Genomic DNA, 17,877 nt, shown 5'->3' on the forward strand with positions numbered 1-17,877 from the left:
GATTTGTTGTTTCACCCATTCATTCTTTAGGATTCAATAATTTAGTTTCCAATTAATTTTTAGTCTATCTTTTCATGGCCCTCTATTACATATAATTTTTATTTCATCATTATTTGAAAAGGATGCATTTAATATTTCTGCCTTTCTGCATTGGATTGTGAGGTTTTTATGCCCTAGCACATGGTCAATTTTCTGTATGTGTCATGTACTGCTGAAATAAAAGTATATTCCTTCTTATCCCCATTCAATTTTCTCCAGATATCTATCATATCAAACATTCCTAAATTCTATTCACCTCCTTAACTTCCTTCTTTTATATTTTGTGGTTAGATTTATCTAGTTCAGAGAGAGGAAGGTTGAGGTCCACCACTACTATAGTTTTACTGTCTATTTCTTCCTGTAACTCCCTGAACTTCTCCTCTAAGAATTTGGATGTTATACCACTTGGGGCATGTATGTTTAGTAATAATATTACTTCATTGTCTATGGTGCCTTTTTAGCAGGATGTAGTTTCCTTCCTTATCTCTTTTGATAAGACCTATTTTTGGTTTGCTTTGTGCCAGATCAAGATTGCTACCCCTGCTTTTTTTACTTCAGCTGAAGCATAATATATTCTACTCTAGCCTTTTACCTTTACCCTGTGTGTGTCCCTCTTTTTCAAATGTGTTTCTTGTAAACAACATGTTGCAGGATTGTGGCTTTTAATCCATTCTGCTATCCTCTTCGCTTATATAGGAGAGTTAATCTCATTCACATTCACAGTTATGATTACTATCTATGTCTTTCTCTCCATCCTCTTTCCCTCCTGTTTATGCTTCTCTTTCTCCTTTCTCCCTTTCCCTCCTCACTAGTGTTTTGTTTTTCACCACTGCCTCCTTCAGTCCACTCTCCTTTCTATTAGCTCCCTCTCTTTTCTTCCCTTTTACTCTTACTGCTTCTTCCCTCCCCTCTGTCCCCTCTTCCTGTTCTTTCCCCTTTTCCCTCCTACTGCCTATAGGGCAAGTTAAATTTGTATACCTAATTGATTATGTTATTCCCTTCTTGAGCCAAATCTGATGAGAGTAGGGTTCAAACAATGCTCACCTCCCTCTACTGTAATAGGTTTTTGTGCCTTTTCCTGTAATGTACTTTACCCTTGTCTGCCTCCTCCTTTCCTTTTCTCCCAGTACAATCCCTTAGTTAGAGCAGACTAATCCATTTAACCCACTTGTTTAGATTTCTTTTCATCATTACATCAAAGTCAACTTATACCCACTTCTTCTATGTATATGCCTTTAAAGTGGTGTAATACCAATATGATGCTCAAGAGCCACAAGTGTCATTTTCCCTTGTAGGGATATAAACAGTTTGCCCTTATTAATAACATTTTTTTTCAGACCCATTTACCTTTTAATGTCTCTCTTGAGTCTTGTATTTGAAGTTAAAATTTTCTGTTAAGCTCTGGTCTTTTTATCAGGAGGGTTTGGAAGTCCCTTATTTCATTGAACATCCATCTCCTCCCCTGAAAGATACTCAATTTGGCTGGGTAGTTGGTCTTTGGTTGTAATCCAAGTTCCTTTGCCTTACTGAATATTGTCTTCCACACCCTACAGTCTTTTAATATAGAAGCTGCAAGGTCCTGTGTAATCCTGACTGTGATATTTAAATTGTTTCTTTATAGCAGCTTGCAGTATTTTCTCTTTGACCTGGTAATTTCGTCATTTGGCTGCTATATTCCTTGACATTTTCAATTTGAGATCTCCTTCAGGAGGTGATCAGTGGATTCTTTCTATGGCTATTTTACCCTCTGCTTCTTGGAACTCAGGGTAGTTTTCCTTCATGATGAACTTTTTGTATCAGTTATGTCAAGCAACTTTTCATAATTTGGTTACCACTAAAATAATTTGGCTATTGTTGGTTATTTTTTTAATGTTTTAACTGGCCAAAAAGCTTGTGTATAGTGTATAGAAATCTCTAATGGTTGGCTTTTTACACCAGGACAAATTTAAGTTTGACATGTAAATCTTGGAAAAGTTTTTCCCAAGCTGTGATTAGGGAAACTTGCTATGTGAGGTAAAAGCTCATAGGATTTTATTTTGAGATGTCTGATGGATCACAATAATCCATTATAATCAATAATCTGCCATCTGAGAGAAATGCCACAAGCTACTCAAAGAATGTGATACTGGTGAGAAGTCAGTATTGGGAAAAGCTGAGAGGACAATTTTAGCCTCAGTCTAAGATGAGATCCTCCTGGCTCAGTTTCCTCATTATGTTCCTTTAAAAAGGAATGTTACTTACCTGGGTATTCCTGAGCCTGGCTATAAGGTGGATTTGATACTGCATGGTTGGAAAACTGAATTATCTGAATCCAAACAGAGCTAAGGATGTTTTATCCTCTCATATCTAGACCCTGCCATTTTTTCTGTCAGATTTGTGTCTTCCAGACTACAGGCCATTCACCTAGAGTTGGTAGCAAACAGCAGGTACCAGGCCACCCCTCCACACCCCCCATCATTCCCTGGTTGCAGACTGTGCTCAGTTTTAGTCAACCTCCTGTTTGGGACCCCCTTGAGGCAGGGAGAGTTCTACATCCCTTGCTAGCAGGAAGCACTTTTAGGAGCCAAGACCTTCACCCCTTACCCCAAAGAATTTGGGTCCCATTTGTTTGAGGAAGGAACAATGAGGATTGGATCTAGACCCCAGAAAGGAAAAACCCTAGACTTTCCCATATGGCCAAATCTCTGGCATTTGCCTGAGGCTATAATCCCATCAACTGGCCTTTCATTGTGGCTAGGCCCAATCTCCCAATTCTGTTACCCTTAATTTAGCCTGGCCCTCCTTTGTCTTACCTCCCTATGGCCTCAAGCTACTTCCCACTCTTAATCCTAGCTAGTCTCCATTCTCCCTTGGCTAAGAGGTCCAGGTCCCAGGCATTTTGTTAACCTCAGTTTACTGTCCACTCCCTTTCAGATCTTCCTTAGATCCCTCCTCCAGGCACCTCAAACTATTTGGCCACTCCTAGATCCCTCCCACAATCTTTCTGTATATAAGGTCCATCTTATCTCCAATAAGGTACTTAGATTCTTATAATCTAGTCAATAGGCTAACTAACATTTAGACTCCTTAAGAGTCTGCCCAATATGATGGGTGTTCTAATAAAACTTGTCTTTGGCTGAAAAAAAAAAGAACTTATGGTCATTGTAGGTTTCTTGTTTCTCATGATGTTTGCTTATTTCCTGACATTTAAAAAAATTGAGCTTTTTTGCTGGGAATCAGTGGGCACTCACCCAAGCTTCTTGTGCTGGGAACACTGGGCCTAGTCACTGGCTTTGTGTGCTGGCGCCTCAGGTGCTGGCAGTTGGAGGCTGTAGGGTTCAAGCAGCTTACCTGGTGTTGGGCTGAAATCAGCAACACTGGCGCTCTAAGGGTAGAGGTGGGCAGTCTGGCCACTGGAGGATGCCTGCTCACCCTGGCCTTGCAGAGGGATCTTTCAATGCTGCAGGATATCTCTTAGCCTGCACTGTTCCCTCTTGAAATTGTGCTTCCCAGAGTCTTACTGAGGCACTGGGAGACTTGGCTGCCAGACAATGCTGTGGCATATGGTAGTTTTCTGAGCTGCTTTCCACTGGTTCTGTTGCCATACTGAGGCACTCGGGCATCCTGGTATTGTTGTTTGCTGCTCTATAACTCTAGGGTTCAGGATCTCTTCCTGGTATGCTGAAGTGAGGCTTTCCCCTGGCTTGCTGGGATGCCTCCTCTCTTGTACTACTCCCTCTCCCCCAGAGCAAGAGGGGCCTTTCCTATTAATCCTCCAAGCTTCCTGGGCTACAAGACTGCTGCATCCCATCTTTCTGCTGGCTCAGCTGTTCTAATTTTTTTCTTGGGGTGATGTTTTCTGGGCTTTCAGAGGTCAATGTGGGAGAGTGAGAGAGACTTACTTCTTACTCAGCCATCTTGGCTCCCAGGATCAGAATGCAAATGAAATTTTGACTTATATTAAAAGGGGCATGGTTTCCAAGAATATGGATGCCATGGTTCCACTAAACTCTGCCATCATGAGACCCCATCTGGTATACTATGTTCAGTTTTAGATACCATACATTAAGTAGGAGATTGATAATTTGCAGAATGTTTAGAGGAGGACAACTGGGGTTGTGAAAGGACTTAGGCCAATGCCATATGAGTGTCATTTCAAAGAACTGATGATATTTAGCCTGGAGAAGAGAAGATTCAGGGAAACATAACACCTATATTCAAGTATTTGAAGTGCTCTCATATGGAGAAGGGATTACACTTATTCTGTTTGGTTGTAGAGGTAAGAACCAGGAACACAAAATACCTGTCACATAGAGTAAACTTTAGTTTTGATGTCTGAAAATACTTCCTAACAGTCAGAGACATTCAAAAGCATAATAAGCTGCCTCAAGAAAATGTGGGTTCCCCTTCCTTGGAGGTCATCAGATAAAGCTTGGATGACTAATTTTCAAGCATATTTTAGTGGGGATTCATTTCATGTATATATTAGACTGAAGTCCTTCCAACTCTCAGATTTTGTGACTCTGATTTTTATGATTCTAGGCCATGTGATCTGAGAATTTAGATTTCAATGCAGATAAAGGAGATTTCTTAGGCAATGCCGACCCTGAGTGTCCCCTCAATAATAACTCTCAGTGGAAAGGAATAAGACCTATATAAAAAGGAGGTGATGTATTTTTAATGAATGGATAAAAGACCACTTTGTAAGCACTTACTATATGCCAAGCACTTGGGATACAAAAATAAAAATGGAGACATTCTTGGCCCTCAAAGAGTTTTGTGTACCTTGCTTCAGGGTTTATACCAGCACAACTCCAACGAACTCTAAAAAGAGAAAACAATCCCAAATCTAAAGTAATTAAATCCTCACCAAGATGGGGATAGACAGCAATATCCCAAAGTATACACCATTTGGTAATACCATCAGAGAGTCAAATTACTTTGTGCTTTCTTCCATTTATCCTAACTACCCAGTCTCTATCTTCTTTCTGTGTGTCAAGGACAGTTAACACAAATAATCTGATTGATTCATGTTTCAAGCTCTGACTGTCATGTCCTCTGCTTAATAATTTCATGACAGTATCTCAAACTGGCCTCTCTTCTCTCCACAACACACACAAACTATAAATAGGTAGAAAACATTATTTCTATTTAGCTATATGATAAAAGGGGGGGTAGTAAAATTCAGTGAGGTAGGTGAAGATGGCACAGTGTAAATTTGGCTAAATAGGAAGAGGTTTCTATGCCTGAAGAAAGGCTCCTATTGACTCATATTTGGTTTTCTCCTAGAAGTTTTGATAGAAGGCAGAGAACTAGTGAGGCATTCACAATCCCCAATTCATGAAGGATGAGGCTGGTCAGTGTCAAGATGTGTATGAACACCATGACAATAGAAAGAGGAGGTTTCAAACTATGAAGAGAACCATTTGAGATAAATTATCAGGAATGTGTGATGAGAATGTAATGGGCTCAAAAACAAACAAAAGCATCAAGAAAGAAGAAGGTAGAGTAGAACACAGCTTCTAAGTAGATTAACCAACCATCTGCCTCAAGACAGAAAGAAAAATGAATAAGAATTGCTTGATCTTACTTTTAGTTTCTTACTGTTACTCTAGGTATTCTTACTTTGGGCAACTTAGCATATGCCTTTGCTTTGTGTTAATTGTGTCTACTAGCTAACTATTAAGGGTACAGACACCTTTGGAGACTTGGGAGCTAGTTTTGGGAGAATGGCTCCACAGAATACCTTTTAGCATCTTTGAGAGTAATCACCTCCTTGAGCATCCAATCTGAAGTCCTGTAAGTACCAAGCTGGTGCCAAGTAGGTGGGCATGGGAAGAAAAACAGGGTAGCCTAGAATGGATACTAAGTTGTAAGGAAAGACTCACTAGGTAAATTGGTGCTGTATAAACAATAATAACTAACATGTAGAAACAAAAGATATTAATAGCATGGACAGATAAAATTCTGTCAGTTGAGGTGCCTTGGTGAATTCCCATAAATCTGAGAATACCTCCTCCTGCTACTGCTCTGAAATCCCTTCCCACCTCCCCCAGATACTCACATTTATTTTGGACACAGTGTACTGAATTAGTCATTTATTAGACATTTGCAGGCATGAGTTCTGCCTGTGATAAGGCAGAGCAGAGAGGGGAATAGCATACCCCTTCAGTCTGGAGGAGAGAACAGAAAGCCCATAGAAATTTTCAGCATCTACATTAACAATTCTTTGGAAGAAGTAGGAGTGGCTTGCAGAAACACAGGGATGTTTCATCATAGGAATCCCTGTGAGAAAGTGAATGAATCCTGGTTATGCATTAACATAAAGTTGCTTAGGAATTGGAAGTAAGAAGTAAAGCTGGGAATAAAGATGAAAAATTAATTTCTTGGAGGTAACTTTGACCCATATGAAGGTAGCTAGGGAAGCATAGATTTCAGAATATTTAGTAATATTGTCTGAGTTGAGTGGAGAACCTACTGAGAATGGAATTTGATGAGAATAAAAAGCAGCCAAATGAAAATCCTTATTCCTTTAACCCTCCAACTAGGAAACGAAGATAAACAGCTTTAGGTTGTTGAGAAGAACAAAAATCCTTCTTGAATTAGATGGATGCATTTAATGGATTAGATTAAATGGATTACAAATCCAGATTGTCCTCCAATCACTTTCACAAAACTTCACCTGCATAGTCACCCCATTTCCTACCACTAAAACCCCTTCACGTCCTTATCCCAATTCTTTAATCTGATCCCTTTCCATACCTTTCCACCAAGCCCCATCCCTCTCATCATTCCACATCTCCATATAAACCTCATATACATCAACTTTTAGGAGACAGAGAAACAAGGATGGGAAAGAATTAAAATAGCCCTTAGGAAAAAGAGAATATGAATCACCCTCACTCCCCCACCTTAAGCACTTGCTCTACCAGAATATATCTGGATGACCAAGGAGAGGTCAAGCACTACTGAGGACTCTAACAACACCTGAAGTCTAGTAGGGTCTTGCAAACTGATCAATATCTATCCCAATTTATGCAGTTGAAGACCAGTGCAACTTGCTGTGGTTTTCTAAAGAAATATGACTCTCAGGCAATAATCCCATAGTTTAAGATAACAAACCTGAACTTCTTTAACTAAGTTTCTCACATTGATCTGTGGAGACAAAAGAGGATACCAATGATTCTCAGACATGAATCCATCTCAAAGCTTTTTGTCACTATCCAAAGGTAAATGAAATAAGATTGTCTGACTGAGGACAAGAGGAGTCAAACTGAAGGTATTTCTATTCAATGGAATTCTGTCCCCCCAGTCTCACAGGGAAAATGGGGAATTAGAGATAGAGTTGCACAGAGCTTACCATCATTGGACAGGTCTCTAATTTGATCCTTCCTAATTCCAAATCTTTCACATATTTCCTCAAATTTCTTCTTTATTTCATCTGGCAGATCTGGAGTCCGGCCTGTATTTAGGTTGAAAGTGAGAATGGCTGCTAAGTTTCTCCCATTGATACTTTCAACAGTACATAGAAAAGGAGGTAGCTAGATGAATGTGGAGCGCAGAGTACAAGGGAAGGGGCCTTTGATCTGGGTGACTGAGCTAAAACGTTTAGGAATTGGAACTATCATATGCCCCAGGATTTGTTATACCAATTAATAAAGGAGGAAAGAGGAATCCCTGTTGATTATCAGTAAGTTCTTTAAGAAGCATTTTTTAAGCACCTACTAGGTGCCAAGTACTATGTAAGGCATTAGGGCAAAGACAATGGAGAGTTAACCTTTTCTCTCAATTAGTTTACAATTACTGGAAAGAAACATCTTCACAAATAAGTAAATGCAAGTGTGACCCCCTGGGGTTACAAGGTCCAAACATCTATTACATAAGAAATATGAAAGATAAATACAAAGTAAATTCTTATGGGGGATGACTACTAACTGGAAGAAGCCCTTTTAAGGGTTATGGCACTTGAAATGAGCCTGGAAAGGAACTGGGGGATACAGGAGGTGGAGATGAGAATGTAGAGTAACCTTGAATAGGAGAGCAACTGTCATCTCAGAGCCTGAGAGAGACTAAAAAGTATGAGGAGCAAATCTGGGACATCAGGGCCATATGATACAACAATGAAGAGAAGCAGGATAAGATTACATTGCTAAATTCATTAAGATTCCAGAGTCTTGAATTACTGATTACTCATCTCCCTTCTCCACATTCCCCCAATCTCTTCCAAAGAGGAGTGTATTCTTCCCAAAATTTATTTCTATCTCTTAGGAGATTTTACCTTTCTGCTTACCTGACTTTAAAGTCTGATTTAGGATAAACATGATTAACCATTCTATTGCCAACCTACATTTGTTGTTCAGTGAGTACAGCCCAAAATGACAAAAATAGAGCCCAAGAGGGAAGGGAAATAGATTTAATAGTTCAGTATTAGGCCAGAGGCCTCCCACCCCACATTTACTTTAGTAGCTAGAGTCATGGGATGAACAACAGATAATAATGAATTCCATATTAACATTTTTCGGAGCAGAGAGAAAGAAAGATTTACACTGGGACATCTCTCTGTCTCTGTCTCTCTCTGTCTCTCTCTGTCCTGGCTCTTACAAAGCTTGAATTCTACTGAAAGCTCAGAGTTGCCTTCAGAAGTTACTGAAGGAAGCTCAGCATTGACAGTTTGACATACTGGGAAGCTTTTATTTTTCCCCCTGATCTTACGCATGTAAATTGTAGTCAAATACAGTTTGAGCTACCCCCAATGCTACAATGCTGCAACTTATGTTCCTTTAGTACACTTAACATGAAAGAGAGAAGGGGAAGAGTATTAGTGCAGGATCATAAGATACATACCATAGAGTTCTCCCCAAATGGTCACTTCCCCATCCTTGATATTATGCAAGATAAATATCAAATGTTCAGAGTCTATACTTTGAACAGAGACATCATTTTCTCCATCATCTGTGAAACCATCAAAAAATCAGGTTATAATACTGAAACTACAGGAACAAAGGCAAAGACTTGAGACTTATTACTAGTTAAACTTCATGCAAAGTCCTTTCCCAAGGCTTTCTGGAAACCTCAATTCCATCATAATCTCTACCATTCCATACAAACTGCAATTTTGTTGACAGACCTATACTTTTTTCAGCATTCCTCTTATCTGCCTCTAGTCACAAAATGTTAGAAATGGAAGTAACTTTGTAAATCATTTAGTCTAACCACCTCACTTTATAGATGGAGAAACTGAGGCTGAGGGAAGGCAAAACACTTCTGCAAGGCTGCACAGTGAGTTAGTTTCCATTTCAATCACATAAGGGCTAATCAGACTTCTAGAGCTCTGTAAGGAAAAGTGAGGAGGTCAAAGTGTCTGATCAAGGCTTTGCACAGTGCAGTCATGATGAAAATAAGACAGAATAGTGGAGGGACATCGGTAAAAAGGCATTTTTTTTTGTATTCTGACTATTATCCACTTCTTTGTTAATCATGAGTTCCATTAATTCGCTTCAGAATAATACTGAAAGACATTGAGATGCTCATTTATACTTACATTGCACATGCATTTAACCGTCTTCTTTTGTGATAGCAGTCACAGAAAATGGAATGCATTTGCCATTTGCTCTGGAAATAAAGATTAGAATTACAAGAATATTTCATTTTTGCAAAAGAAATTTTACTAAGAGATACCTTGATGCATTAATTTTATTAATTTTAATTTTATCTGCAAAAATACATACTTCTTTACTTCTTATGATAACATTATAAACAATGGTGAATCTAAGGTGACTTCTAACTTAAAGGATTAAATTGAGTTCACCATTTAAAAATTGTTAACTATTTTTTATTAAATTTGAATCCTTTGAAAATCTAGAATTTCTGGAGTGTTGAATAATATTGATATCCAATTAAGGAAAATTCTTAATTAGACAGAGGAGCTCTCTTTAGTAGTTCTGCATAAAAATACTTGGGGAAAATCACTGGGCTTTCCATAAGTCAACTGAAGTTGGATCTGGGTTCAAATTCTGATTCTTCCCCATAATTGTGTGACCTTGAACAAGCAAGTCTTTTCACCTTTCAGGGAGTTAGAGTTCTCATCTCCAAACAAGGATATTAACGTTCTGCCTTTCCTCAGAAGCTCATTGTGGAGAAAACCTGTAACTTCTTTAAACTGAAAGAACTATATATAAATATGAATTTTTTTATGCTTTGTACTCACAACATCTCAGAAGAAGAGCAAACAAAAATTGTCCCAATTTAATCAATATAACTGAAATAATCTAAGCTATTTCATATTTATTTTCAAGAAAGATAGAAAACTGGATCAGGAAAAAAGGCAGCACAAGGAAGAATTAGAGTTTGGTGCACCTGAAAACATAAATTACCCGGAAAATAATTTTGTATTTGACAAGAATTTCTGGGTAAACAGAAAAATGGTCTAGCAGAAATTAGGTTTAAGATAATGTTATACTGTAAGTTTATACTGTAACTCAAATAGATATATAGTTGAATATTAATGGACATAAAAATAAGCAGAAAATCAAATTAAGCACCTTTCACAAATATACTTAGGAAGACATTTTCTAATGAATGAAATTGAAAAACTGCTAGGATAAGAAAGGAAGCAGTCAGCTGGGAAAAAAACCTTTTGAATCAAATACATCTAAGTTTAATATACTTAAAATATATAGGTAATCAATAGCAATATATAAGAACCAAGCCTTTTCCCAATAGAAAAATAATTGAAGGATATAACAACAACAACAATAACATTTATTAAATGTTTATTATGTGCCAAATACTGCTGAGCACTTTATATATATTACCTCATTTATCGCCATAATAACTGTGAGAAATAGGTGCTTTTATTATTACCATTTTACAGATAAGGAAACTGAAGCAAATAGAAGTCAAATGACTTGATTAGAATCACACAGCTAGTAAGTGTTTGAGGCCAAATTTGCACTCAGGTCTTCCTGACTCCAGGCCCAGTGCTCTCTCTACTGAGGGACCTAGCTAATCTGATTGTATATAATAACAAAAATTTTCAGAAAAAATTATGAACTGTTAACAACCAACAGAAAGAATGTTCTAACCAATAATATGAGAAATGTAAATTGAAAAAACTGTAAGGATTTACCTCTTACACAGCAAATTGACATTGGTGACAAAAAAATAGGAATAGTCAGTATTATGTTAGCTGGAGAAAGACCAAACAAATACATTATTGTTGGAGTTGCAAATTGGTCCAATTGCTTGGGAAACTATTTGAAATTATGTTAAGAAAACACTCATAGATCCAGAGATCCCAAGGCTAACAATATATCTTAAGGAAGTCAATAGCAAAAGAGAGGCCCTTTATTAAGAAAAATATTGATAGCGTATTTTTGGAGTAGGAAAGAATTGTAAACAAAGTGGATGTCCATCAATTGGGGAATGGCTAAATAATGCAATGTGAATGTGCAAGTTAAATGAATATCTTTCTTTCTTCTCTCTCACTCTGCTTTTTGTCTTCTTAGCAGAGTGGCCTCAGGTACCCCATCTGTACTATGAAATGGAGACTGGTGACTCAGGAAGGTTAGGCACAGAAAGGAAATGGTAGTTCTCCCACAGGGTGATTCAAAAGCTCCAGACTTCATATAAAATACTTTTAATCAGCATTGTCCTTCACCATTGCAGACAAGCTTCAAGTATGTGTGTAGCCTATTAATTTGCTTTTCCTTGAATGATTACCTTAATGTTCATAAAACCAACCACATCCTGGGATCTTCATCATTAATTCACTCCTGGTTCAACCTGTGTGGGTTAAAGGATCTCAGAACTATTACCCAGGTTTTTGTCCCCACTTCCATATCTACCAACTAACACCAACTTTGTAGCACTTACCTTTTGAAGAACTCTCCACAAAGAACACCATTTGTTCACTGATATTTTTGACAAACATCTGTAAGCTACCTCCTTCCTCAATCGTAGATGTCACATTTGAGGCCAATGCAACAGTGAACCACTTTCCAGTAATCTGTGGGAAAGAGTTTACATGAGAATTAAAAAAAGACATCCTTGGTCACATAGGCCTATTGTGTTTTTAAGCATGGAAGGACCATATTCCAAATCCCTCATTATACCAGTGAGGAAACTGAGACTTCAAAGATACAGTATATGTTTACTCCAATCCTACCTGCTTCATACATTATCTTCACAGTAAAGCAATGAGCTCATGAGACTAGGAGTTAGGAAATTTGAGTTCTACTCTGGCTCTGATAGTAACTCCCTCTGTGACTTTTGGCAAGTTGTTCAACTGTTTAGTATCCTGGTTTGCTCATTTGTCCAATGCAGGGGTCAAAAATATGTAGCCTTGAGGCCACATGTGGCCTTCTAGGTCCTTGGGTATGGCCTTTTGATTGAATCTGAGTTTTACAAAAGAAAAACTTTTATTAAAAGGATTTGTTCTGTGAAGTTTGGATTCAGTCAAAGGGCCACACTTAAGGACTTAGAGGGCCACATGTGACCTTGAGGCCACAGGTTCTCCCACTTCCTCCCCCCACCCTGCTAACCCATGATGGGTCTAACTATATTTGCACTGTGTGTTTCATGGCATTATTCTATTGATAACATTATTTTTACTTCTCTTACTATGTATCTTGGACTTAGACATCACTGGTACTTTTTTCAGTTATTTGTGGATTAAGGAGAGAGATTGTCACAAGAAGGTGAAAGTTCTTTACTGGGGTCCTAAAAATAATTCTCCCTGATTACTTATGAGAGACTTGTGTTCATTCTTTGACTCTAACCACTCATGGTCTTGGGGAATTCCTTTCCCTCAACTCTATCTGGATGTGAGATAACTCCTCATCACAAAATTCATTTGGCGTCTAAGCCCAGCACATGCGCAGAACAAAAGCCCTCAGGCTATCATCTGAATACTATTAGCAAAACTGGTTTAAATGGCAGGTCACAGAAAAGGAGACTTGCTGGGATTTATCATCTCATTTACCAGTGCAACCAGAAGCAGAGAGCACAGATTGCAATTACTGTTTGTTTGTTTGTTTTGAAGGAATGGCATCTCATGGTTTCAGCATCTTACAGTGAGAAAATTCTTATAGATGATCCAGTGCAACCCTTCATTTAACAGATGTAGAATCTGTTCTGTGGGTTTATGCTGTGATGAGTTGGTTCTGGGGGCTATATTTTATTCTAGTTATTTAAAAGAAATAAGTAATGGGCATGCACTCAAGTGTAACTTGATATTTTGTGTTGACTTGATCACTGCTAGATGATACAACTATTGGGAATGACAGTTTTGAGTGAGAAGATACAAATGCACATCCTTTTTTATTTCCAGCTGTAAGCCTTATTTGTGCTTTGTTCTACCCAAAGATGTTCTGTTTTCCTCACCCATTACCCTCACACCTTTGCCAGGCCACTCTATCATCCTGTTTCCATACTTGCTCACTTACCTTTGGTGAGCCTTCTGCACTGTTATTGAGGCCCTGGAGGCCACAGACCAGGGCCAGCCCCACAGTCAGCAGCAGAATCTTCATCTTCTGAAGGGTTTGTCTTTGATGCTTCAGCAGCACCTGAATATCTGAGGATTCTGATGAATACTCTGGCCCTCTGGTCAGCTGCTTTAATACTCATTCTGGGGCAGGGCTCCTGATGATGTGGCACTAAGGGGATGCTAATCCTTCAAAGTATACCTTATTCAGAGTCACAAGCCAGTGAGTAACTGCTAGCCAAGGATTCCAAGGACAGATTAGTAAAGCCGTTTTTGCCAACAAAAAATTAATAATTCTGAAATGTAAATTTCCAAGATCAACAGCCACTGTCAGGTTTGGCCAGCTCCTTCGGATTAACTTTATGTCTATCCTGACACCAGAAAATACATTTCCTATGTTTTTTTGTCTTTGTGTCAGTCAGGCAATTAACTTCTCAGAAAAAGATTACACTGAGTCCACCATTTTAAAAAGTGTTGAAACTTGCCTACAGAGTACATACAGTCTTTTCTTAGGTAATGCGGAAAGAGTGCCCAAACAAGGAAATATTTCTCATCGCTATCTGGGAGCTCTCTGTCTAATGGTAGAAATTCAATAAACACTTATTAAGTGTCTACTGTCTGCAGAGCACAATTCTAGGCCCTGGCCAAACTGAAATGTTTGTGCTTGATTTCCTTTGTGGTGCTTATAGTCTAGTATGCAATAAAGTATCCCGACAACCTTCTCTTTTTGGTCTCTGTCATTGAATTTAAGGGCATAGAGTGCTTCCAGACATGAAACTCATTCTACCAGCATATTTCATCAATTCCTTGAGAGGTTATCTTCTTTAAAAAGTTATCTGTGGATACTGAGAGGTTAAAAGATTTGCAGAAGGGCAAGTGGAGCCAAGAAGGGAGAGTAAAAGCAGGGACTCACTTGAGTTCTCCCCCAAACTCCTCCAAATACTGGGTGGTTGATAAGAACGGTCTATCATGCCAAGTGGGGAGAGGAACACAGCTTGGCATGGGCACACAGGCAAAACAGGCCTCACTGAACCTGGAGCAGGCCTCAGAGGACTGAATCACGGGCAGTTGTGGTGGTTTCCAGACTTCTCAACCCACAAAGACCAAAGACAACTTAGAAGGTCAGTGAGAAGAGTCGGTGACTGCAGGGAGAGAAAAGCTCAGTCCCAGCCCCTGCCCCAGGGCAGTGGCTGCTTCCAGAGATTCTAGCCCACAGAGTGAGGGGGAATTGAGTGGCTGATCAAAGGCGGATTGCAGGTATCTCTTTGCTGGTGCAGGATTCTCTCACTTTGCCCTGTGCTTGGATCTGGGTCACAGTTCTGAGTGGTGGTCCTGGGAGGAGGAGGAGGAGCACTTGCATTGTGGTGCTTGTAGTGGCTGTGAAGAGAGAGTCCTCCTCACAGTTCCAAGGCAGAAAACAGTGCTTATGGTCACTCGTAGACCAGAGTTAAGGCCAGGGAAAGCATAAACACCCTGCCCTTGATCCTACCTCCTTGGAAGAACTGAAAATTTACAGGTCCCTAGAATTATCTCTGAAAACAGCTACACAAACCCCCCAAAGCTTGGGACAGTACATTCTCCACACTGGAAGCATACCCCTACCTTAACAAAAAGTCTATAACTCAAGTAATTGGCTGGGATCATGAGCAAACTGTGCAAAAAAGTCTGATCATAGAATCTTTCTTTAGTGACAAAGAAGATAGAAACATGCAACCAGAAGAAAACAATAAAGTCAAAGCTCCTACATCCAAAGTCTCCAAGAAAAATATGAAGTGGCCCGCCTTGCTGGTGTACAGGCATGGTGGCTAATGCGAGTGTGCCTGCATGAGAATGAGAGGAGAAGATGGCGGCAGTGGGGGAAGCGGTATGAGAAGCCCTACTGGCAAGCAGGTCTCCCTTAGGTGGGAGTGACATGGCCCTCCACAGCCCCCAGTATATTTTTGGAGATTTTACTCCTGATGAGTTCAATCAATTATCCGTGACTCCTTGTTCTTCTGTTGAGCTTCCACCACAAAACGAAAAAATTTTGTGTGACACTGAAACCCCAGAGGAGCTACTTGCTGGTACATCCATTTCAGTCCATGCAACATTGCATCCTTGAAACACCACGGAATGGGTTGAAACAAAGATGTGTGGAAGCAAAGTGGACTGTCAACTTATAGGGGAAGAGTATCAGCAAATTGAGTTCGGTGTTACTGAAGTTATTGAGCAAGATGAATCTTTACTGAATAACACTGACTACAGTATTTCAAGCACACTGAATCCTTAGGCCCCAGAATTTATTCTTGGTGGCACAACTTCCAAAAAGACCCATGATGATATACACAATGAAACCAACTACAACTCCATCAACTGCCAGTTCACAAGCCCTGTGCTTGCTTTGGATAATGGTCTAATGCCAAAGCTGAAAATACAGAAAATGATAGCCTTTCTGGTGGCCTTGGATAAAGGGAACATAAAAAGAGGAAAAAAAGGCCACCTGGATACTACAGTTATTTGAAAGATGGCAATGACCTTATCCCTACAGAAACTCTTGTAAATGGTCATGCAGATTTATCAGTACTGAACAATATAAGCACAGAGGAAAAAGAATTTATGAGAAATATACCACCATCAGCTATACCAAGGACTTGTAATAGCCCTGAAAATTCTGTGGACTTCATCAGTGACACTGTGACTGATGCTTCTTTTCCTAGAGCACTAGACAACATCAGGACTGCAGGGCAGACTGAGGTATGCCATGTTACTAATTTTAAACAGTCTTGCAACCCTTTGGAGGCTGGCAGGAGTAGCCCATTAAGGACAGCTGTTGCACAGCCTTTTACTGGTACTACTGAAAATCTTGGTATTGCTAATGGACAAACACTTGAATCCTCTGTTGAGGTCCCAGCTGTCAATGGGGTAGAATTGTACACTGTGGAAAGCACTGACTCAGATCTAGCTAAGCATGATAATGCTTCGCCTACTGCTGAAGTCACAACCCCTGTTACAGGATCAGTTTCTGTTAATCAGCCTGCTAAATCTTGGGCTAGCCTTTTTTCATAATTTTAAGCCCTCTGCTTCCACATCTGTGGCTTATGTTGAAACGAAATATTCCCCTCCTGCCACATCTGCTCTGGTCCCTGAAAAACAGGTTGAAGTCGAAGAACGGCTTGTTCCAGTTTCAGAGGATCCTGTAGCCATAAAGATTGCAGGTATAGTTAACAAAGATTACAACTAAAAATGAAAACGTGAGCAATTGTGATTGACCTTTGATTAAGGATTTTAAAGTTTTTATAAATAAAATGCAACATCATATTTTAAGCATTGAGGCTGGGATTGAAGGGCTAAAATTAAGTTGTTGAAATTCTGGAGTATTGTAATTTTAAATCATCTACCTATTTTGTGGGAATTTTGAAGAGTACTTATATATTACATGATAAAAATGAAATAATATATACTTCTAAGCACAAAGAAATAATTACAATTCAATATTAAATGTTTAAAATCTCATTTATTACTACAGCAAATGAATTCTTTGTCCAGTTTTTATTGAGTAGTCCTGTTCTGCTGCCTAGTAGTTTTGTGGTGGTGTAATGAAGTAGCCTTGTTGCTTTAGGCTATGAGGGTTATGTACACTTAATATCTTTCTCTAGTTTGCACTGTATCATTTTAGTTTGTTTCCATTTATTTTTAATTGTAAGAAAGTTTCATGAAGCAAATAGTTGGCTTTTAAAAAGTACTTCTTTTGGAATACCTATATATGAGAAATTGAAATTGATTTTCTTCAGAATTTCAACAAACCAAAGATCAGATTTGGACAGGAAAAAAAAATATGGAAAATTTTTGTCCAGTGGTAACTTTTTATTTTAAAACTCCAATATACAAAAAAAATCAAAACTTAAATTTTATGTGATTATAATAATGACAATATTCACTTTCAAGGCTCCTTTCTGTTTAAATATTCAAAATTTACTGTGTTTTGAGGGCATGTATATACACAAAATGAAAGATAATTCTTTTAAAAATTCCATTGTGACCAAAATTGAGTCTGCCTTGCTGTGTAACTGCCCTATCAAACAAATTTGCATTTGGTACAGCATTGTCATATAGAACTGGCTATGAAGTCACACCTGAGTTCAAATCTGGCCTCACATACTTAACTAGTTGTGTGACCCCAGACAAATCACTTAACCCTGATTGCCTCTCCTCTCCCCTCCCAAAAAAAAATCAAATTATTGTGCCTTGAGTAAATTTTTTTGATCCAGAATTTCAAAAGTTTAGTTTTACATCAGAGTAACAATGAAAGCACCAAAAAATTTATCTTTTTAAAAAGGAAATTCTTCATGTAACAGTTATTTGAAACAAGTTTTTATGAAAAGAGAAAAATCAGTGGT

General features: G+C 38.7%; 2 pseudogenes; one reads left to right on the forward strand and one right to left on the reverse strand.

Moving 5' to 3' along the window:
* Positions 1-4,816: 4,816 nt before the first annotated feature.
* LOC110205114 (trichosurin-like) lies at positions 4,817-13,547 on the reverse strand (annotated as a pseudogene).
* Positions 13,548-15,413: 1,866 nt separating this feature from the next.
* Positions 15,414-16,721, forward strand: LOC110205115 (ubiquitin carboxyl-terminal hydrolase 10-like; annotated as a pseudogene).
* The last annotated feature ends 1,156 nt before the right edge of the window (positions 16,722-17,877 follow it).

Source organism: Phascolarctos cinereus, unplaced genomic scaffold, assembly GCF_003287225.1.
Source record: "Phascolarctos cinereus isolate Bilbo 61053 unplaced genomic scaffold, phaCin_HiC Scaffold_2;HRSCAF=192, whole genome shotgun sequence".
In the NCBI taxonomy this organism is placed as follows: Eukaryota; Metazoa; Chordata; class Mammalia; order Diprotodontia; family Phascolarctidae; genus Phascolarctos; species Phascolarctos cinereus.